We start from the raw sequence: 23794 nt of genomic DNA on the forward strand, positions 1-23794 counted from the left end.
CTTCATGTTGTTAAATCTGACGGCCATTAACTTAAAAGCCAAAGTCTGGTAGGATGGTGTATTAATCAGTGGAGTGCACTTCATGTTCCTCAAGACTAGGTATCAGGGAAAGGTCAGCATTTCAACACAAAATGAAGTTCAAAAAGAAAAATTTACATTTTGACCAACAACTCAATGGGAAAATCCCACATTGTTCACTTTACAAATTCATAGAGATGGATGTTTGTGTGTAAACGTAAACTATTTTGTTAGATATTTCTTCTAACACTCACTACAGGCGAATATGCTTATATTTTTGTGAGTTTTCCATAGAAAGTGGTTCCAAGAGGGGGTAGGAACTCGGCTCAAGAAAAAGATACGATACATTAGGAGTCAGCACTTTACCTTTTTACATATATTATATGGTTATGTATTGACTCGCTGACATAACAACCCAAGATATTACACTCGCACTGTACATGTGCACAGATGAGGCATCACAAAGATTCAGAACACTGGACTGATGAGTGCATCAATGAAGACAATGGAGTGGATCAGAGCCAATAATGGCTGGTGCCTGCTGCTTCAATGTTCCAGTGTTTGTCTTTGTGTCTCTCTATTTAATAAATAGCACATTCCACTCTCAGTAGCCCCCCTAACTTCGGATGTGCTGGTTGATAAATCTTCTCTCCCTCAGCCGTCTCGCCTTAAGGGGTGTATACATTAAGTACCGTTAAATTGAGGAATGCAAACATGTTATTTTATAGTGCTTGAAAGCAGTAGTGGAGTACAAAGCAATTTATACATAGAAAAACAAGCTATCATTATTATCATTCAGGCAAAGGTTAGCTCCAAGGTAACCCGTTAGACCGGTCAGTCTTAGGGTGATCTTCCCTCAACCTTTTTGCCTTACTCCTCGATTTTTGCCGATTTCTTTTTTGTTGGCCTTAGGGCTCTGTGCCCTTTACCACTGCTAAACAGTGCTAAAATGCGTGTGCTCTCTCCGTTAAACGTGGTAACAATCTCCTGCACCCAATTTGGCATGTTTAATTTACTTGAAAGTCACTTGAAAGTGGCATTACATATATTCAGGGCCTGTAGATTTGATGCCACGAGTGGGCCTTTAGCACTGATTGTGCCACCCACTTAAAGAACCCTTTACACATGTCTCAGGCCTGTCATTGCAGCCTGTGAGTGCAGTTTTAAACTGCCATTTCAACCTGCCAAAATAAACCTTCCGCCTGAGCTAAAGTTTCTTTTTAATACATTTGTCACCCCCTAGGGTAGGCCCTAAACAGCCCATAGGACAAGGTGCCGTGTACTTTTAAAGTTAAACATGCACTTTCAACTTTTACATGTCCTGGTAGTGAAAACGTTTACATTAGTTGTTCACTACTGCAAGGCCTACCTCTCCATATGATAACACTAGATTCATTTATTACATTTAATAAATGATAACTTTATAATAGGAGCAGGTAGGAATGTAGAGCTTGGAGTCTAAAGAATTGTAATTTGAGGCACTTGTTAATGGTAAAGTTGGATTTTAAGTCACAATTCAGAAAATGCCACTTTTAGAAAGTTGGCATTTTCTTGTCCCAACCATTTGGTGCCTGCAGCCTGTTTCCTTGGTCACATGACTAGGTATAGCTGACAGTTGGTCTCTGTATTGTTCCCAGACGGTGAGACAAAGGCGCATAGGAGGGGCCATCTTTGACTTAATGAGGGGGGGGAGCTGTCACCTACCACACTTCCTATAGGCTCTGCCCGAGCACACTCACAAAGGGCTTGACAGTAATCTACTGTGAGCCCAGACAAACCAGGGTCATGGCAGGAAATTTTAAGCACGTCTGAGGTTGGAAACCTCCAGAACCTTCTCCCATTCCAAAGTGGGCACCAGGTACAAATATTGGATCCTCAGACCCAACTCTCCAGTACATCACTGGACCTGTGGAAGATTTAGAACAACTATTGTGCTGCTTTGCAAGAAGGACAGCTACTCTGTGGCTCTCTCTAAAAGTAAGAAGGACTGGACCTACATCTTGAACCCAATACTACCAGAGTGACTCCAAAGGTTAGTTGGCTGGCCTTCTGATCAGATCCTCAGGGACAGAAAAGGCTTCAAATATGGTGCACCAGTACCTGGACATAGTCTGTTACGAGTCCTGCCCTCCAGGTGGTGCCACCCCAGTCCTAGACCCTTGGAAGTGGGCCTGAAGGTGCTCTGCCAGCCCAGCTGTGGTCCTGTTGGCAAAACCGGTGCAGCATGAAAAATCTCCTTGCAGCTCTGCTTTGGAACCGCTACTGCACGGCACATTTGATTCAGGCCTTTGCGTTGCAAGCCCCCCCCTTCGATTGCATGCTTGATGATGACTCAGGACCTCGCTTCCCGACCTTGCAGCTTCTTTGAACCGCAGCTGCATGACGCATCCTAGACGCAACATCTCGTAATGCTCTGCAACCATTATTTAAGCTACTTTGTTCAGCAGGGCCTAACCTGGTTACTGCATCTGGCCAATGTTCCATTGTGGTCGGCCTAAACTTGTGACTTTGTCTTGGTCCAGCGCGATCAGAAAACCACAGCTGGCACTTAGTGCTTTTAGGCATTATTTTCACTTACATTTTTAAAACTGTATATCTCCAGTTCTATTGATTGGACTTTTGTTGTTTTAGTGTCAAATCATTTATTACATTTTACTCTATTTTTTTAATTGGTGTGGGATTTTTCTTGTGTCCTGTTCTCCCATTATTACTGTTTGAAGTGCTAAATAGATATTTTACACATTGCCTCAAAGATAAGCCTGACTGACTTTGTGACAAGCTATCAGATGGTTAAGCACAGGTTTATGTGGGTTTGCTTGTGTGTCACCCTGACAGAAATTGCAGTTGCTGCATGAATAAGATTCACCCCTCTCAGCCTGTAACATCATTTCCAACATTGGTGGCCGCGGTGGGATTCTCACCCTTCATTTGCATGAGCTATCTGAGGAGCCTGAGGTCTGTCAGAACCTGGAAGTAAGTGCAACCAGGTATAATCTTCAGTGCCCAGAACACATCAAAGGCATCCCTCTCAATAGCACTCCACCTCTGTTCACGGGGAAGTAATATCCTGCAAATGAAGGCTACAGGTTGGTCTAGGCCCTCCTCATTTACCTGTGCTAAGACAGTCCCAAGCCATGCTCTGAAGTGTCCGTCTGCACAATAAACTGCCTTGGGGGGAGTACTGGTGCTGCACACATAGCATCCTTGAGGAGGTCAAAGGCATTCTGACACGCACTGTCCAGATCACCTTCTTTGGCTGCTTCTTTGAAGTCAGCTCAGTTGAATGAATGAAAGAATGACAGGAGTTTATAAAGCGCTCAGCTACTCCAAAAGCAGTGTCCCGGCCCTACCGAATCACACAATACTGTCATAGAGATGGTTTAACTCCCAAAGAGCCAAGTTTGCAACAGCTTTTAACATTTGTCAGGTCCGTAGAAAGTCTAAGGGGCAGCTGGAGTTTGTTCCATGCCTGTGCCCCCAGGAGGCTGAAGGATTTACTGCCCCTACGTGCCAGGCGAACCTTAGGGACACATGCATACGCCGCCGAAGTTGATCTAAGTGCTCTTGTCGGAGTATTCCAACCTACACGCCTTCTGAGATAGCTGGCCCCCTTGCCATGAAGAGCTATAAAGAAAGTTACTATGGCCTTAAACTTTATCCGCTCCCTCACCGGAAGCCAATGAAGGGCTTTCAGATGGGGTGCCATGTAGGACCTGGGTTTTGGATGGAGAATAGCCCTGGCTGCAGCGTTCTGCACCACCTGAAGGCATTGTAGGAGAAAATCCAGCAAGACCAGGTAGAGGATGTTGCCATAGTCTAGTCTGGATGTGATCAGCGCCCGGATCACTGCAGTCCAACGGGAGAAGCGGAAGGAACTTTCTCACCATCCGAAGAAGTCCAACACAGGTCCCCACCAGGGCCTGAACTTGGGGACGCATAGACAGAGCATTATCAATCTGGATTCCAAGATTCCTATCTGTGGATTGAGCCACACTGGGAGAGGAGAATTCTTCAGGCCACCATTGACTCCAATTGTGCACTGGGGGCAGGCTGAAAAAACCAATTTCTGACTTGTCAGAGTTGCACTTAAGCTGGTTCTTCTCCAGCCACCCGCAGACCTCTGTGAGGCAAGATCTAATCACGCTCCCAAACTCATTGCCTCTGTTGCAAGAGAAAATCAGCTGAGTATCATCAGCATAAGAAATTATCTTCGCACCATAGGTCTCCACCAGTGTTGCTAAGCAGGACATATACAGGTTAAAAAGTGTTGGGCTGAGGCAGGAGCCCCGTTTTACTTCCACCTGTAAACTGGGCATGGGAGAGGAAAAAGGGGGAGTCCAAATCACCTGTTCTCTGTCCTCCAGGTAGGATACTAGCTAGGCTAAAGCCCTACCGCCGAAACCCATTTCTTCCAATCTATCGAGGAGCTACCGACAGGTCCAACAATATGAGAATTGATCTGCCCTCCTGATCCAGCTTCTCCTTTAGATGCTCCGTCACCTTCAACAGATCCGTTTCAGTGCTATAATTAGCCCTGAAGCCTGACTGAGTGGGGTGCAAAAGATTATGTTTTTCAGCAAACTCCATCATTATTTTGTTTACGTTCTTCTCCAGCACTTTGGAGAAAGCCGGGAGGAGAGGGATAGGCCTGTCATTTGTGGGTATATGGGGGTCAGCACTCGGTTTCTTTTGGAGAGGCAGGAATTTCGCCTGTTTCCAGAGAGGCGGCATAATGCCAGCTGCCAAAGAGGAATTCAAAACCTTATAGATTTGTTGATTTATGGTGGGAGCAAGGGCTGGTAATAGCTTCGCGGGGCATGCATCCACTGGGGAACCATATTTTAGGCTCATCAGATAAGAGAGAGAATCCCCAATTTCAATAGCCGGGAGGTGTAATAACTGAGGGCCTTGTGGGGGCTCCAGGGATGGAGGGGGCCTAATTGAATCACCTTTCGTATTCGGCGACGACATGTTATCCGTGGATGACACTGAGAAGGACTGCTGGATTGTCACTATTTTGGCATGAATGGACTGGGCTAACAAGTGCGTCCAGTCTGCTGACAGTGGGGTTGCTTTGCTGCTTGCCTTTGGAGCCGTAAAGGACTTCACCATCCCAAAGATCTCTTTGCTCTTATTTTTTGAAGCCATAATTTTACCCTGCCAGCAGTTCATCTTGGCCTCTCACCATTTTATAGTGTACTTTTAAGGCAACCCTCTAGGTATTCCAATCTTCCAGAAGATAGAGGTTATGCCACTTCCTTTCAAGCTTGTTACATTTACTTTTAATAATTTTTAGTGATTCATTGAACCAGGGAGCTGAGTGGCATGTGCCTCTAGAGGTACGCACGGTTAACAGCGTGACCGTGTCAATGTTCGACTTTAACCAGGAATCTATGGCAGAGGCATCCTTTACAGGATTCTCTGACAGTATGACAGTAAGGGGACAGAGTAAGGGGACAGATGAAGCAAGAGCCATCTGTAGGGATGCCAGCGATATCTTATTAAGAGCTCTAAAGTAATAATCAGTGGCTTTAGTCTCTGAAATCTCACTCTTCCCTATTGTGGATATCCGAAATGGGACTAAGAAGTTATCCAACCAAATAATAGGGATCAGGGAATCAGTGTCTAACTTCATGTTGCAAAAGACGTGATCCAATACATGACCCACCTAATGTGCGGGATCCTTAATGAGGGGCATTAGCTTGCAGGCAGACATTGTTTCCAGCAAAGCAACCACCTGAGGATCAGAGGGTTTGTCCATATGTAAGTTTAGGTCCCCCAGTATCAGACGATTTTTATATTTAAAAGCTAGCGATGTAATGCATTCATGGAGGGACCTTATGAAACTACAGGATGTGCCCGGTGGTCTGTAGATCAGCATCCCAGCGATACAGTGTTGAGATGACAGAATGCAGCGAAAACCCAGACATTCTGCACCTGCCACTACATCTATTGCTAAGGCAGCACATTCAATTTCCTCTTTGAAAATGACAGTGACACCACCACCTTATACCTCCTCGTGATCCTTTCTAATAATCCTATAATTTGCCGCAATGTCAGATGCTATGGTGGGATTAGAGGCATCCGACAGCCATGTTTCCGTAAGAAAGAGGAAGTCCTGATTCTCATCAACTAGTAAGTCATGTACTTGCGCTTTGTGTTTTTGCAGCGAGCGGGTGGTAAGCAGTATTGCTTTAAACTGCTTTCCCTGGCCATGACTTTTTTCCTACTGGAGGTTAGACCCATGTGTGTAACATTATCGGTTAGCCGCAGGAACCAGTTACAGTGGGAGCAATGTAAAAAGATCCCACTGTTATTTAGAGCCGCAGTGTCACTACATGTTACAGCAGAGTGTAGATGAAGCAGTGTCTTCCGCCCATACTGTACAATGCGCGTTGTGTCGGTGGTTCTGCGGGCAGCATATCCGGCGCCGGCCGCCTCAAGGATGCTGACGGGCGCAGACGGGCTTGCCTTTGGCACGGTCACGGAGCGTCTCGGTTTTTATTTATGAAAGGACTAGAGCGCCCACCTCACCAAAATGGTGGCGCTCTATGTCCACAGTTTGTGGCAGGAATTCAAGAAGTCCGCACCCACTTCCTGTATTAGCAGCGCTCTGAATAATTAATAGGGAGTGTTCAAAAAGTGCAGAGTGCGTGTGAGTAAGGCAAACAGATTCAAATTCAATTAGGCACAGAAATAATTAGGCTAAAAATACAAATACAAGCAAGTTAAAACTCTACAAAGTGGTTAAAAACTCCTCCTACAGCAGCCTGACTCGCAGAGATGCGATCCGTATATTAGCATCAGACTCCCTACAATGGTGCCAAAACCCTTAACAAATCTCCTGTAATAGACAGTAAGACACAGGAAGGCCCTCACCTCAGTCTGTGTTTTTGGGGGTTGCCAAGCCAGGATGATCTCAATCTTTGCCTGGTGGGCTGCACCTTACCCCTGCCCACCATGTGGCTCAGATACACCACGGTACCCAGCCCGATCAGGTTCTCATGTGACTTTTTATGCAAGTACTGTGGGTTGGGCATTTCCTCCAACGAGGGGCATTTATTGGGTATTGTTAAAAAGCATGGTGATCTTATAGAGTAACTTGTTTAAAACAGTTTCATACATGAACAATATCTTGCGAGCTTTTGGTCTCTTTAACCAGATATGCCAGGCTATCACAGATCAGAGCTTCCTCTGCCATAGAGCTCTTCAGTCAGAGCGCATGCTCCTTCAAGGACTACCCTTTGCAGTATTGGTTACTACTGATTTGACATATTGGCATCTGTGGGATAAATCCCTTATGGCATTATACTGGCAGTGGAGCACAAAAATGTATTTTCAATGCCAGCCCCCAACATTCCAAGACACCCTTGTCAACATCCAACCTCCCCCGCTGCTAAAGTTTTGTGAGCTAGCATCGTGACTGGCTTTATGCTTAGATGCATCACAGTTAGTTTAGATCATTGATCATGGTACACTTTCTCCACTACTCATGTCTGGTTTCCTCTTCCTGCAATAGTTTTGCCAAAGAGTGATAATTACTATTATTTCAGATTGGCATCATAGTTGAATAATGATTCTTTTTTATGCTGCCTTCTCATGATCCTGTGCTTGTTTAGTACGTTCGTTTTGCTCTATACCAACTAAACGACTGGGGTTCTCTGGCACTGATTGCTTATTATCACTGTTAAAAGAAATTAATTCTACTTGTGTTAACTCTGGCTTAACATTATAATAATAATATATAACAACATACACTTATAAACTGCAATGTTCACCTGACAGGTATCTTGGTGCTGTCTTGTACCAGTAAATGAAATTAAAACAAAATGATAACCCTACTCGTGCAACAGTTTTCTAGGCCCAAGACCAAATTCGACCTTTTTTAAAAAAAGCCAGGTCTTTAAGTTTTTTCCTAAAACAGGTTAAATTTGTGCTGGCCTTAGGAGAGACAGGAAGTGTATCCTTACTTGGAAAGTCCTTCCACCCGACCTTACTTTCTTAATATTCGGGACAGAAATCAGATTGGCCAAGGATGACCGTTGCGTTTTCTGTGGGTTGTATTGTTTGAATTTCTTTTGAAGTAGCACTGGTCCTGTTCTATTAACTGCATTATATACCATGCACATAGATTTAAAGATTATTTTCTCCTTTACTGAAAGCCAGTGTAGCTCTCTTAAGGCATTTGAGGAAGAGTTATACCGCGATTCATTCAGTGTCAGTTTTGCAGCTGCAGTTTGTACCCAGTGTAGCGGTCTAGTCGTTGACCGTATTACAACACACAGACCCCAACCCGGAACCCGATACACACAATGTATCACCTTCTGGCCAGGCGTGGCCAGAAGGCTTTAAATAAAGGGGCCGGAGACGCTCGGGACTTCCGGTCCGTACCTGTAGCCCAAGTGTCCGTAGTGATTATTTATACATGCTCGTTATCTGCTCCCCGGAAGGCCCAACAATGGTGACGAGGGTGTGAGTGTAAATCCCTCACCTCAGCAGCTGCTCGTTTTCCCCGTCTGCTGCATCTGCTCCGGCCGCCCTCCTGCGGACCTCCCGTGTGTGGCCAACCGTGGAGCGGCTCGCATCGCGACACCCCACCCGTCGGTGTAACAAGGTACCACCAAACCGCCACCACTCATTCCGCTACATCGCGGGGACGCCCGAGCAGCGCTCTCCCTGAGGCCCGCACGGTAACTGAAGACGCGTGTGGAGGGCCTGCGCTGCAGCGGGAGAAGCGCGCATGCGCAGAAGACCCCTCATTGTGGCTCAAGCGGACAACTATAATTAACATTGCAGGAGCGCCTGGCGGCCCCTGGCAGCATCTGAGCACGCAAGACATACCCAATATGCACTGGCAAGTGCAGCACACACGTTTTCCATCAAGCATTGGCAAAATAAGGGGAATTAAGCTGCCAGGACCCACAAAGGAAATATCAAGGAGGTAACAAGCTCTAGAAATGTCCAGCTCACACAGACACTAAGCATTGGCAGAGTGTGGTGCCAAAGTACTGCCTGAAATTACACGGCCGATAAACACAAAGACACTTTGCATGCCCACAAAGGAAAAAAGGTACAGGCAAGCAGAAACCGGGAAATGAGTACCAGCAACAGCGGCTACGGACAAAGGGAAGGCACGTCAGGACACACATCGCAGAGGCTGCCAGGAAGCCGGTAGGTGGTGCAACAACGCACAGCCATGACAGACCAAGCAGGGGCAGCAGCCCCACAGCAAGCAGCAGCGCCAGCCCCAGCAAAGCCCATACACTCTCAAGTTATCGTGTTACCACCGTTTAGAGAGCTAATTGATCCTGCCACTGCGTCACCAAGGTGGAACGTGTGGGTTGGCCGGCTGGACAACTATTTAATTGCCACCAGAGAAACAGATGGCGCCGTCAAGAGATCGTTGCTACTGCATTTCGCAGGGGATGAGATATACAAACTATTCACACACCTACCAAACACTGGGGCCCCCACATATTATGACGCAGTGGTGAGGGCTCTCAATGCCCATTTTGACCCTCAACTAAACCCCTATTATGAACGATTTAAATTGCGACAAGCCCGTCAGAGAGGAGGAGAGTCAATGGATGCATTCCACAAACGCCTGAGAGAGTTGGCTAACACGTGCACGGAAGATGATCAGGTCAAAGAGGCACGCGCGCAACTCATCCAAGGCTGCTGAAACAAAATGTTGAGGACGCTCATTCTTTGACAACCCAGGATCTCCCTGGAAGACATGCTCGTCCTAGCATGGTCACACGACCTGTCCGAGGTCCGATCCACAGCGATGGAGGCGGCGCTCATGCCCGCAACGAGTGGCCGTGAAAACAGAATGAGTGGAAGCAGCCTACACCCCAGGGCGTGGCAGCAGAGGGCGATGGCCCACGAGAACGCCTCGTCAAGCGCAGTGTGGATACTGCGGCAAAGAAGAACACACCCCGAACGAGTGCCATGCACGAGGGAAGACTTGCTTGAAGTGCGGGATTCCCAATCACTTCTCCAGCGTGTGCCGAGGGGGTATGCGAAGCAGAGGAAGCACGGGACGACGGGCGAACGCAGTGAGGCAACTCTCACTTGAAGAATCTGACATGGCACGGACGCGGAAGTTGTCCCCACAACACAGAACCTACCTCGAAGGCCCGTCCACTGACGAAAAAGAGTGCCTCCTCATATAATTCGTAAGTGACCTAAAACGGAGGCGACGCCCTCAACCGACTTGTGAGATTGAGATTGCAGGGTCCCCCGTGACGGCCTTCATTGACACCGGAGCATCGGTCAATGTGATAGGGAGCCAACATTACAAAAAGCTAAGTTCCAGACCCCCGCTCACACCGTCCAAGGTAAGAATTCTCACATATGGGAGTCAGAAGCCCCTGCCGCTGAAAGGAAAAATGACTGTGCAAGTAAAGTCAGACAGTCACGAGATAACAACCACATTCCATGTGGTCGACAAAGAAGCAGATATCCTGGTGGGGAGCCACACCGCTGAAGATCTAAGCCTAGTAACGTTTGCAAATGCGGTAAGAGTACTACAAACAGAAGACATCCTGGAGCTGTTCCCACAGTTGTTCAGAGGGCTAGGAAGAATGAAACGACCTCCGGGGCGACTGCACATCGACACGTCAGTAAAACCCGTGGCCTTAAGACACAGACGCATCCCATTCCATCTACGGCCGCTGGTTGAACAGGAGCTAATCAAACTTGAACAACAAGGGGTGATAGAGAAAGTAACCGGACCAACATCCTGGGTGTCACCCATGGTAATTGCTGAGAAGCCGAAACAGCCTGGACAAATCAGGCTTTGCATAGACATGCACATGCCTAACCAGGCAATAAGACGGGAAAGACACTTGACCCCCACCGTGGATGATATCCTTGCTGATCTAAATGGGTCCAGGTGGTTTTCTAAACTAGACCTCAATGCAGGATATCACCAGCTGAGATTGGCAGAGGAAAGCAGGTATAAACCTACCTTTTCAACACACTTGGGGCTCAGACGAAAGAAAAGACTAAATTTTGGGATATCAGCAGCAGCCAAAATTTTCCAAAACGCCGTACGGAAAGTCCTGTCTGGGCTGCAAGGGGTATTAAATGTCAGTGATGACATCTTAATCCACTCAGCGACTCTAGAAGATCATCACCGGTAGCTCAGGGCCACCCTCCAACGGCTCGCGGAGCACGGAGTGACTCTCTATAAAGACAAGTGCCAATTTTTCAAAAAGACCATTGAATTCTTTGGATCCGTTTTCAGCCAGGAGGTCTTCAAGGTGGATCCCCGGAAATCGCAGGCAATCCAACTAGCTCCAGCTCCCAGGACAGCGTCAGAAGTTCGAAGTTTTCTAGGTATGGCAACATACTGCGGGAGATTTATACCCAACCTCGCAACAGTAGCAGAGCCATTGAGAAACCTCACCAAGAAAGACAGCGTGTGGAAGTGGGGCCCAGAGGAACAGGAAGCGTTCTGCAAGGTGAAGTCCACTTTGTTAGAAAAAACGACAATGGCATACTTCGACACCAAGCGACCAACTGAGCTAGTAGTGGACGCTAGCCCTGTAGGCCTCGGAGCTCTGCTGTCCCAAGAAACAAACCCAGGAACATGGGTCCCGCTAGCGTTCGCCAGCAAATCACGGACGGCAACAGAAACAAGATATTCCCAAATTGAACGGGAAGCGTTGGCCATCAAGTGGGCCTGCAACCATTTTCATTTATATCTGAGTGGACACCCGTTCCGGGTAGTAACGGATCACCAGCCGCTTGTTCCACTATTCAGAGGAACTGCGCCTCACCCACCGCCACGGATCAAAAGATGGGCAATTCAGCTCCAGCACTATCAGTTTGACCTAGTCTACAAGCCTGGTGCCAAAAATCCAGCGGATTTCCTATCACGGCATCCAGCTGCCGCCCCAGCAGAAATGGGCAACCAAGAGCAACTGACGGAGGAGTTTGTCAGCATGGTCACACAGTGGGCGTGCCCAAAAGCCCTAACATTGTCAGAAATTGAGACCCATACCCATACCCAGTCGGACATGTCAAGGTACTTATAGAGCGCACTGTCACCAGACGGCCACCTTGCGGTGTCGCCTTTGCGGTTTCCTGGCGCTGATACTCATACCGCTGTGGAACCCCTCCTGGCTTTCCCTGTGAAGTGTCCACTCCTGGGCACCCCCAGGGTGAAGCCAGGCATCCTTAGCGCTGTTGGGGCCGGTGTGGAGGCTAAGCAAGCTATTGCCCAGAGTTGCAGCGTGGGGCCCATGATTAGAATAGGCACCGAGGCGAGAATAGACAGGTCCGAGGAAATTGAGCCCGAGCCCCGCCGAGGCGGGAATCGAACCCTTGTCTCTGGCCAGAACTCTGCTTCAGGGTCTGCCGCTCTAACCATTGAGCCACACTCCTCCAATGGTTTTAAAGAAAGTACTGGGAGCAATACGGAAAGGCTCGTGGACTGGGTTTCTCCATGACATCAGTGGATGGACCAAAATAGACCAAGCTCGCCTTGGGAAGATGTGGCGAGTCCATGAAGAGCTAAGTGGAAGGTGGAAGTACTACCATCGACTGCGTTCAATCACCTACTACCGATGTTGGATAAGACATTCGCACTGTTCGGACTACCTCATGTTGTCAAAACAGACAATGGTCCCCCGTTTACAAGGGCACGAATTTAAGGATTTTCTGGAGCGACTAGGCATCAAACATCGCATTACGCCGCAGTGGCCGCAAGTGAACAGAGAGGTGGAGAGATTCAAGCGGACGCTGTACAAAGTTTTACGCATATCCGTGGCCGAACAGTCCGATCCGGAAGTCGCACTCCAGAGATTCCTAAGGGAATATCGTAGCACTCCACACTGCACCACTCAAAGGTCCCCGTGGTCACTGATGCTAGCTGGGCAAAGGCGAGACAACATTCCCGTAGCAGAGAACTGGAAACCTGAACCGTAAGTACGCAGGCAAGGAGGACAGCCAACAATGACAGAGAGAGTAGGCGGAGAAGAGCACAGGTCCGACCGATGGCACCAGGGTGTGTGATCCTTGTGAGAAATATTCGCAGCGGAGGAAAGTTCCGCACACCCTATGAACCAGGGCTGTGGCTAGTCAAAGTCGTGAGAGGCACTGCTGTGACAGCCGAAAAAGATGGAGAAGTCATCACACAAAACATATCCTGGTTCAAGAGGGTGCCTAACTCGGAAGTGGAGAGACCAATAGTCCCTAGCGGAAGTAATGAACAGCCCGATGCAAGTCAGAGTGTTACAGTTGGCCCGAGTATGAACGTAGCGGCTCCGGAAAGCCCAAGAGAGCTCAGGCCATCAGGACAGTCGGGGATAGAAGGGCCAGTGAACCCGAGAGATGACAGTCAACGGTATTGTTACAATCTGAGACCCCATCCGATGCCCAATCAAAAGCTCATTGACTATGTGTGTTAAAGTTATCCTTGTTTGTCATTTTGAACTGATTTGGGATGGGATGTAGTGGTCTAGTCGTTGACCATCTTACAACACGCAGACCCCAACCCGGAACCCGATACACATAATGTATCACCTTCTGGCCAGAAGGCTTTAAATAAAGGGGCCGGAGTCACTCAGGACTTCCGGTCCGTACCTGTAGCCCAAGTGTCCGTAGTGATTATTTATACATGCCCGTTATCTTCTCCCCGGAAGGCCCAACACCCAGTACAGTCTCTTGATGAGATAATCCGGTGCCCCTAGCAACAGAGCATTGCGCTAGTCAATTCTGCTCAACACAGTGCATTGGACCACTAGCTTTCTGGCTGTGTCTGCAGGAGAAAAGGGACTTTTAGGTTAAGTATCTATCCAAAACATGTGGCTACCATTTTGTTAGTGTGGGGTTCCACAGAGCTTCTCATCCACAAATACTCCCAGATTTCGCACTACCGGTGATCCCTTTAGATTATCTGTGCTGGACCATGGCCAAAAGTCCATTGGTAATGGGTACGTTTCTTTTGTGGGGAGCAACACAAATAAATCAGTTTTCCCACCATTAAACTTTAAAAAGATTGTTTTCAGCAAACAGTCCATTTCTTTTAGCCCGGAATTGAGTTTTTCTACTGCAGTCTGACTTTGATTCAAGAAGGTGAGCGGGGAGCCCAGGCAATCCAGTGAATGTGTTTTAATGTATACCAGTACCTCCGAGATGTGCCCCCCCCCATCATGCTCTGTCACAGCTCTGATACTTTTCTTGGGATATGTTCTCACCTCGGTGGTTGTGTTTATTCTACATAGTGTCCTCTATCTTATACAATCAGGGTTGCAATAATTTTCATGATCAGTCCTGGTTTTATGCGGCTCTCTGTGTGCGTAATCCCCCCTACGTGTGCCTCTGGCCCCATGTATTCCCTTAATATCCTGCGCCGTCATTTTACCTAAAGCGTTGTAGAAACACATTAGGCGCTTCCCTTGTCAGTGTTTTCGTTCATGTGGAGGCCATTTCAGCCACTACGCAGCACGCTGTTCCTGTTGTCCTGCGAGCCGCTGCACCATGCAAGATGAGTGCAGGAGGTCCAGTCTCCCCCGGAAGTATCATCTGCCGCGCTCTGTTGCCCCAGTTTCGTGCCTCTCACCTCAGCTATGCAGCTCACCGTGGCAACCCAGATCGTCGGTGCGGCACCACCACCATGGGGAGTGGGGGGCTCAATCGCAGCTCTTCGGTTCAGAATCCCACTTCTCCGCCAGTCAGGAGGCCTGCACAGTTAACACGGCATCCACAGCCACCACCAGTCGGGCCGCCGCAGTGTAGAGGGCCTCTTCCAACTGGAAGCATCATCACGTCGCCACGGCCTTGCAGGTAGGCCGCTCTTCGCTTCCCTTGAGGTCTGCCCCGCTAATCAGCTGTTTCTTCGATTAAGGCCTCAGTTAAGGTCTGGTTTGCAGGAGGAGGCCTCTACTTATTGCATCAGGCCGATGCCGGGAGTGTGTGCTGTAATTTGCAGCATTTTACAGAAGAATTCTGCGGGAGGATGAGGTTGGGTCGTCAGAGCTTCGTTACTCTGCAGCCATCTTGCAGCCAGGCAAGCTCCGCCCCCTACTTGCCAATTATTCGATAACAAATTTTTCCAAGATTTTAACTGGATAGGAAAGTTGAGAAATTAGTTGATAGTAACTGGGATCATTTAGGTCAGATGTTGGATTCTTTGGGGCATATTAACAAGGGCTTTATCTCCGCTTTTTTGGCTTTAAAAGCCAAAGAAGCGGAGATAAAAATATCGCCCTATCAACAACAGGGTGCTAACATGCAAAATCGCATGTTAGCACCCCTTTTCACTACACTTCCCTTTGCATCTCTAATGAGATGCAAAGTGGGCGTTCCAGAGCAAAATATTATCAAGCTTCACGCTAACCCTGTTAGAGACAAAAAAAGCAGCGCTAACTACGGTTAACGCTGCTTTTTTACGTCTGCTAATTTTCAGATTTAGCCATGTAATACAATGGGAGGTGGATTACATGGCTAAATCCACCATGGGCTATCAACAAGGATATCCCTATCCTTGTAGTTTTATCGCTGCATTACCAGCGATAACCTTCCAAATGCTGGATTTTTTATCGCCTAGGTGGTTAGCGTTGTTAATAACGCGATAACCAGGCGATATTATCCAGCGATAGCGGGCGTTAAAAAAATTTACGCTAAGCGCCCTTAGCATTAATTTTCCCTGTTCCTTGTTAATATGCCCCTTTGGTAGTGGGGTAAGTAGGGCTTTCGTCCACATATGTGGTACTTCTCCCATTGACAGGAATTGATTGCAGATCTTTACTAGGGGGCATATCAGCAAGGCGAGGCGATAGAATTATCGCCACTTTTGCGGCCGTTTTCGGCCGAAAAGCGGCGATAATTTTATCGCCTAATTAGCAAGCTAACGCGTGAAATCTTGCGTTAGCGTAGGAATTCCTAACACCCAGCTTTGCATCTCTAATGAGATGCAAAGTGGGCGTTCCTGACCTGACCTGACCGGAGAAATGTCGCTAAGCGACATTTCTCCCATCATCAAGCCCCACGCTATGAAGCATAGTGGCAGGAGAAGTAGCGATAATTCCTGTTATCGCTACTTTCCTTACGCCTACTTCAGGACTGACTTAGCCATGATATCCTATGGAAGGTGGATATCATGGCTATGTTTGTGAGTCTCTATCATCAAGCTAACGCCACATTGCGTGAGATTATCGCTGGGTTTCCAGCGATAATCTCACATTAGGCAGTTAGCGTGAGGATTTTTATCGCTTTTGAGATAAGCGTTGCTAATAGCTCAGCGATAAAAATCCACGCTAGCCGGCGATAATTATCCTAGCTCTAAGTGTGCTTAGCGATAATTATCGCCGGTTGTTGCTGATATGCCCCTAGGTTTGGATATAATTAACCCGCTCTTTCCTTCCACATATTTTGTGGGATTGGATCAAGTAGGGATCCTGATGAGAAAGTCGGGGCCAGTGGTTTAAACTCCTCCTCTTCCATAGTTCCTATATTTTCCTCATTTTATTTGTACCTTTTATGATTGTTTTTGTATAATAGTTTGCTTTAGCTATCTTACTTCGTTTTTATTGTTATTCAGTGCAGATTACAGCTTCAAACTAGCGTTTAAACCTTTTACTTGTTGCTCATGGTCAAGGGTTGTGACTATTAGAGTTGTTTAATGCAATGATTATGTTTTAGCCATGATTAATAGATTTGTTAAATAAAATGATCCTTTTTTATCTAAGATTGAAGAAAGTGTGTGCCCAGTTTCTTTTGTAACAATTTTAATTAATTGATACAATAAATTCATTCATTCATTCAGTGCATTTTGTAGTACAATTTTATCCGGTTTTAAATATGCCTTTCGCCATTGCCTCTCCAAGGTGCTGGATGTCTCATGTCGCTATGCTAGATTTTTTATCGGTATCATGTTATCTAATGTGCCTTTGACCAACCATAATTCACATCCACTGTTGTATAATTTTAATAACTATTCTCGGCGTCAAACAATATTAATCCCTTGGACTTCCTTAATTTCTTGGATTTTCTTCTTACCCATGTTTTCTTTCCTTGCTATCATGAGTCTCTGTATATCAAAGACAACTAGCATGTGATCAGACCAGCTTAATGGAATTAGATCTTCTACCATTTTCTGGTTTGCATGGGCGAAAATCAGATCAAGGGTATGTCCACCTTTGTGTGTAGGCCCATTTATCAGCTATTCACATCCTATAGTATCACATAGGCCAAGGAGTTCTCTACACTGGGTGAGTCATCTATTCTCCCCCCATATATTAAAATACCCAATCATAAAGAGATTGGAATGAGTGAGTGCCAGGTTAGTTAGTGATTAGTTCTAGAAATAGGTGAATACAATCATTTATTAATCCTGGCGGTCTATAACATAAGGCTCCAGAGAAGGCTGTCCCATTTTTTACTTTTAGGAAGAGACTAAACAATTCCCCTCCCTTTATTTGATCAGTTTGTATGGGCACTATCTCATATTGTTTTTAAAAAAATTATTGCTATTCCTCCTCCTCTTTTTCCTAATCTTGGATGGTGAATTGCATTAAAACCCTGAGGACAAGCCAATCCCAGGTCCACGTCTGATTCTGCAGGGATCTAGGTCTCAGTTACAAAAATAATGTCCCATTCATTAGATTCAAGGACAGTATTTAAACAAAGTACGTTTCACAAGGGAACGTGCACTCAATAGGCCACATCTGAGCTGATCTTGTGCTATCGGATTAGTTAGCATGATATTTTTATCATCTTTGTGTTCCTTGATCCCTATCCTACTTATTTCCACTTCTTGTGATGCATTTCTATTTGGCCTAAGATCCCTTAGCTCCTTCCTCAAGTAGGAGAGTTTCTAAAGTTTCGGCCCGCCATTTCCATCTAAATAGGCAGCATGGCTGGCGTTGTGCGTGGTCGAAGCGAGGACCGGTGCAGAGAGGCTTGCCTTTGGCACGCCAGCTGTGTGCATCCGCTGCACGGTCGCGCCAGCGTTCTTGTTTTATAGCACCCCCCTCCTCTGAGCCCATAAAACACTCAACTAATCACCACTAGTACAGCAATGATGGCGGTCAAGCAGTTTCAGTTTCAAAATTTCGTAGCGCTGACACACTAAAAACAGATCGTTTTTAAAACAATTATTTCGAATGAACAACACCAAAAGCACCAATGTATTAAAAAAATATGGTTTTTCTCTTCCCCTGTTTCCCTGTGCAAATAAGCAGAATTATGATTGCCTTACCGGCATGTAACAGTGTAATCATTCCTCCTTATATCACCCTCCCATTTTGTCTATTTAATCACAAGACCTGCCTTTTGACACTTTACCATACACATTTCAGAAGGGACTGGTAGACCTGACTGATGTTCCCTTATCTGACTCTCAAGGAGAACTATATGTTGATGGCTCTTGTTTTAAATTACCAGATGGCAAAACTACTGCAGCTTATGCTATTACTACTTCGCACACCTTGATGGAAACTTAACGAGTCCCTTATCAGTCCGCCCAGGTGACAGAACTCGTGGCTTTTATACGAGCTTGAAAATTGAGAGAGGGTTTGGTTGTCAATATCTACACAGACAGCCAATACACATTTGGGGTCGCACATAATTTTGGGCGATTATGGGCAGCAAGAGAGTTCCTTTCTTCCCATGGCACTAAGATACAACACAGACATCTTATACTGCGGTTATTATCTGCTTTAACACTCCCCAAGAAGATGGCGATTATCAAGTGCAACGCACATAGAAAAGTAACAGATGATGTAGGTAGAGGGAATGTGTTTGCAGATCAGACAGCCAAGGAAACTGCTCCAAGCAAGATGAAGAGAATGTTTGTTGCAGGTCCAACTAGATGGGTTCCTGAGAACGCCATGTTTGAAAGTACAGTTGAGAGTGTGAAAGAGATACAAAGTGAGGCAACGGTAGAAGAATCAGTGATATGGCAGGAAAGTATGGCACAATTAAATGAAGAAGGGTGTTGTACTGACAAGTCCGGAGAACCGAAATGTATGTTACCTGATGCATATGTACTACCTGTGGTTACTATGGCTCATGGTCCAGCTCATTTTAGTGCAAAAGGCATATGTAAATTATTGGCTCTGGTTTGGTGCAATGATAATACTTTCAGGACAGCTACACGTTAATAAAATATTGTATGATTTGCATGATCCACAATCCAGAGAAGGGTACCCCTTCATCATCTGGCAATTTTGCACCACCTATATTCCCATTCGAAGTCCTCCGAATGGACTTTGAGTTGGAACGTTGTAATAATCTCAAGTATGTTCTCGTGGTTATATGGACGTTCAGTAAATGAGTTGAGGCGTACCCCACTAAAGACAATACAGCCACCACAACGGCGAAGGTACTCCTTAAAGAGTATTTTCCTTGTTTCGGTATGCCCCGCATTATCTGGAGTGATAACAGATCTTATTTTAATGGGAAAGTAATTCGATTAGTATGTGAAGGCTTGCACATCAAACAGAAATTTCAAGCTGCCAATCACCCGCAGTCAGCAGGTCTTGTTGAGAAGTACAATGATACACTCAAACTGAATTTGACAAAAATTCAAGAGACAACAGGGTTGAAATGGCCAGATGCTCTCCCATTTTGTCAACTAGAACTACAGCACATTCTAGAACAGGTTGATCCCCCTTTGAAGTAGAATTTTAGGATTGTAACATTTTATTAAGTTTAGTTTACAACTTCCTTCGCCTACATCCTCTGGCCGGAGAAGTTGTGAGGAGGGGGGATATCAAGAATGGGAAGGGAAAAGGGGAGGGAGGGGAGAGCAGGGTCAAACAGCATCAATGAACAATAATGAAGAACAGTCCATGGTCATTTCACAATTTTATGGGTGGGTCATCGCACTTCTTATTTATCTGAATCATCAGTAGGGGGTAGAGGGCGTAATCCGCAAGTATATTGGGCACGTGAGTTCATGATACACGCCAGAGAGATGTTTTATACATGTTCCCCACATTTTCTCAAATTTATGTATAGTATGACTGATAACTGCTGTCAACTTTTTCATTTGTAATAAATCCCAGAGTTTGTGCAGCTAGTCTCTGTGAGTTGGGATAGTATCAGTGCCCCCTTTTGATAGCAGGACTTGCTTCACCACACATAGTGCCAGGGTAATAGCCTTCCCCTTGTTAGAGTGCAGTGGGATGGTTTGTATATTGGGCAGACCCAACAAGATGTAGCTAGGGAAGCGGGGTTATTCTGTAACAATCATCTTGTCAATGTCCGCCAGAACCACCTTCCAGTATCGGTGGACCTTGGGGCAGTGCCATAGCAAGTGAGAGTGTACCTGAGTGGGTGCAGGGACGCCAGCGTGTGTCATCCTTTCCTTTCTGCCATTGAGTTAGGCGTGCTGGGGTGTTGTACCAATAATGGACTAACGGCTAACTTTAAAAGTGTTTCCTTGCCTGAGGCGCTGGTGGCTGTTGCACGCGCGCGGTGCAGAATGTTGGTCCATTCTTTATCAGGGAACTTGCACTCACATTCTATCTCCCACCTCCTCCTAGCAGGCGTTTGTAAGGGGGTGACCCGAGTGTTTAAAAACAAATATATATCAACCAAATGCGGGAGCCATCCTTCCTAGACAGAAGCCAACGCTCAGAGTCAACTGGCTGTTTGCATGGGGCCGAACGGTGGGGAGAGTCACCCAATGGCAAACTGCCAAGTAATGCCCGTATTCGGATTCTGGGAGCCCAAAGTCTTGTTGGACCAATTTGAAGTCTAACAGGCCCCGCACATCAAACAAGTCACCAATTCTTTTACAGTTGGCCTCCTGCCAACACAAGAAGGTCCTCTCCTGCGTGGCCTGCGGAAAGTCCAGATTACCAATATTTGGCGTGAGTGGGGAAATCGGTGTCGAAAGTTGTTTAGAGAAGTATACCTTATCCCAGACCCCTATTGTAGCTCTGACCACAGGGGAGATATGAACACCCGGTGGGCGGTGCCTATTCGGGAACCATGGTATTTTCAAGATGTGGATCCCAGCCACCGCCTGCAAAGAAACACCAGTGCTTCTCTGTCAGTGGGCGCTGCCACTCCACCCTAAAGCACAGCTGCGCGGCTTGATAATATTGTGTGAGATTGGGTATACCTACCCCTCCTCTGGCCACTGGGAGGTAGGCCTGCTCCTTCGCCATCCTAGCCCACTTGCCGCACCATATGAGGGCCTCGAGGGTAGCTTGTAGCTTCTTTAACATAGGTGCAGGTGGCACCAATTGTAGTACCTGCATAAGGTAAAGGATCTTAAGCAACAGAGTCATTTTTACCGCCACTATGCGTACCAGGCCAGGAGATGGGACCACCGTGCCAGGACTGTATGAGGGATCGTAATGTTTTTTTTAATTCAGAATAATTATAAGTCACGAACCTTCTAAAGTGGGGAGTATGTGAATACCCAGGTACGGAATTCCCCGTTGTACCCATGTGAAGGGAAAGTCCATTGCTAACGGTTATTGTTCATCATGAGGGATAGTGATGTTGAGTGCTTAGAACGTAGCAGTGTTCACCTTAAAGCCAGAAACCTCACCGAATGCAGTGAGTTCCTCAAGGAGTGGGGCCAGTGACTGTCGCGATTTTTTGATGGTCAACAGCACGTCATCTGCGTAGAGAACTATTTTATGGGATTGACCCCCATCCAAACTCCCTCAATGTGGAGGTGCCTCTGGATGCGCTCCGCCAAAAGCTCCATATAGAGCGCGAATAAAAGCGGCAAGAGCGGACATCCCTGGATGTCCCCCTCGAAATAGAGAAAGTCGGGGACTGTGCATTGTTTACTCTGACCAGCGCTCTCGGCTCTGCATAGCCAGCCCTAATCCACCGTCGGAATTGAGAGCTGAGGCCGACAGCCTCCAGCACCGCCTGCAAGAATGGCCAATGACCTCAATCGAAGGCCTTTTCGGCGTCGATTGACAGGAATAATGTCGGTGTTTGGGAACGCTGGGTTTTTATTCAGCAGATGGAAGAGCCGCTTGGTGTTGTCCCCACATGTACGGCTGGGTATGAAACCAGACTGGTCAGGCTCAATCAGCCTCAACATATACCTATTGAATCTGCATGCCAATATCCCTGTAAATATTTTGGCATCCACATTAAGGAGGGATATGGGGCGGTGGCACGCACAGTGCTGCGGGTCCTTCCCCAGCTTTGGCAGTACCATTATTATTGCCGTACGCATTGATTCAATAAGCGCCCCAGTGGCACTAAAAGAGTTATACAGCCGGACGAGCACCGAGGACAGCAATGATGCATACTGCTTTTAAAAGGCAGCCCTGTACCCATCCTGCACTGGCGCCTTTTCTAGCTTGAGTCTCCCTATCGCATCTAGGACTTCCTGCTCGGTTATATCGCTCTCTAAGGGTGCTGCAGTGAGTTCTGGTAGTGGGGTTTGTGCAATGTTAGGGGTGCAGCCTACCGAGGAGTGCCCATCCGCCCCATACAGCTGTTCATAAAATCGGCCAGACTCAGTCACAATATCATCGTCTCAAGTGATATGTCTCTGGCCTCTGTCTATCAGCCCATGCACCTGCCGGGAGTGTACCTGTGCTCGCAATCTATGAGCCAGTAATTTCTCTGCTTTATTACCCCCCGCGTAGCACTTCTGTCACGTGTGCAACAATGTGTACTCCGCAGCATCCATATCAAGTGCTCTAAGCTGTTTTCGCGCTATGGTCATCTGGCATCTGCATCTATACGAGCCTATGCGCTGGTGAGCCTCTTCTAGGTATTTCACAGGTTTCTCCAGGTCAGCGTGTTTCATTGCACGTTCTTTGTTGAGTCGAGCTGCTATGGCTATATACCTGCCCCTGACAAATGCTTTGAGGGTCTCCCAGAGTGTCGCTACTGTGGTGTGTGGGGCATCTTTATATGCGAGATAGTCTACTATGGCTTTCTCCACCTCTTGGATTGCAGCATCATAGGATAGCAATTTAAAGTTGAAACGCCGCATTTTATAGCCCTGACCTGTGATCGGGAAGTGCAGGTTAAGCTGAATAGGGGTATGGTCTGATAAGGACGCCACACCAATGTCCGCCAGAATTACCTTAGGGAGCATCTGGACGGAGATGAGGAAGTAATCAATCCTGGCATATGATTAGTGTGCGGCTGAAAAAAAGGAGTATGACCGTGTGGTTGGGTGAAGTGACCTCCATATATCCATAAACTCCGCCTCTGCTAGCCAACGTGCTCCCTGTGGGGTAAACATTCCTGTAGGCCCTAGTCTCTGGGAGGCGCCTATCAATAGAGGTGTCAAGTACCAAGTTATAGTCAACCCCTATCACTAGGTTGTAATCGGGCATAGTGGGAATGGTGGCAATTGCCTGGCATACAAGTGGCTCCTGGTGATCGTTAGGGAAATAAATGCAGACTATTGTGAGTGTTTGATTGGAGAGGGACACACGTAGGGCTATCATGCGGTCTGCGATCTCAGAGTGCACTTGGAGGATTTTCCCTTAAAAGTGTGTGGCCACTAGAATCGCGACCCCTGCTTTCCCCCCATGGCCGGAAGACCAGAACTGTCGGTCGAACCATTTAGAGCGAATTCTACTGCAGTCCTTTTTCCAGAGGTGAGTCTTCCGCAGCAGACTTATGTAGCAATTCACCTCCCTAAGCTGTGTTAATAGAGCTATTCTAATGGCTGGTGAGTTTAGGCCCCTCACATTCAAGCTAATTACGCTCACCATGCCTGAGGGAGAGTGACAGAGCTACCTGCGCGCTGCGGGTAATAGCCTCATACCCTGAGAAGGGAATGAAGTGTGACAACATAACTGGCAGTTGAGCAAGATTA

The 23794-nt window shown here is 47.0% G+C and overlaps 1 protein-coding gene across 2 annotated transcripts in view; it reads right to left on the reverse strand.

Moving 5' to 3' along the window:
• The window catches only part of LOC146865407 (interleukin-12 receptor subunit beta-2-like), a 598479-nt gene that overhangs the window by 44171 nt on the left and 530514 nt on the right, over window positions 1-23794 (reverse strand). The window lies entirely within an intron of this gene.

Source organism: Triturus cristatus, chromosome 2_1 (genome assembly GCF_964204655.1).
Source record: "Triturus cristatus chromosome 2_1, aTriCri1.1, whole genome shotgun sequence".
Lineage (NCBI taxonomy): Eukaryota > Metazoa > Chordata > Amphibia > Caudata > Salamandridae > Triturus > Triturus cristatus.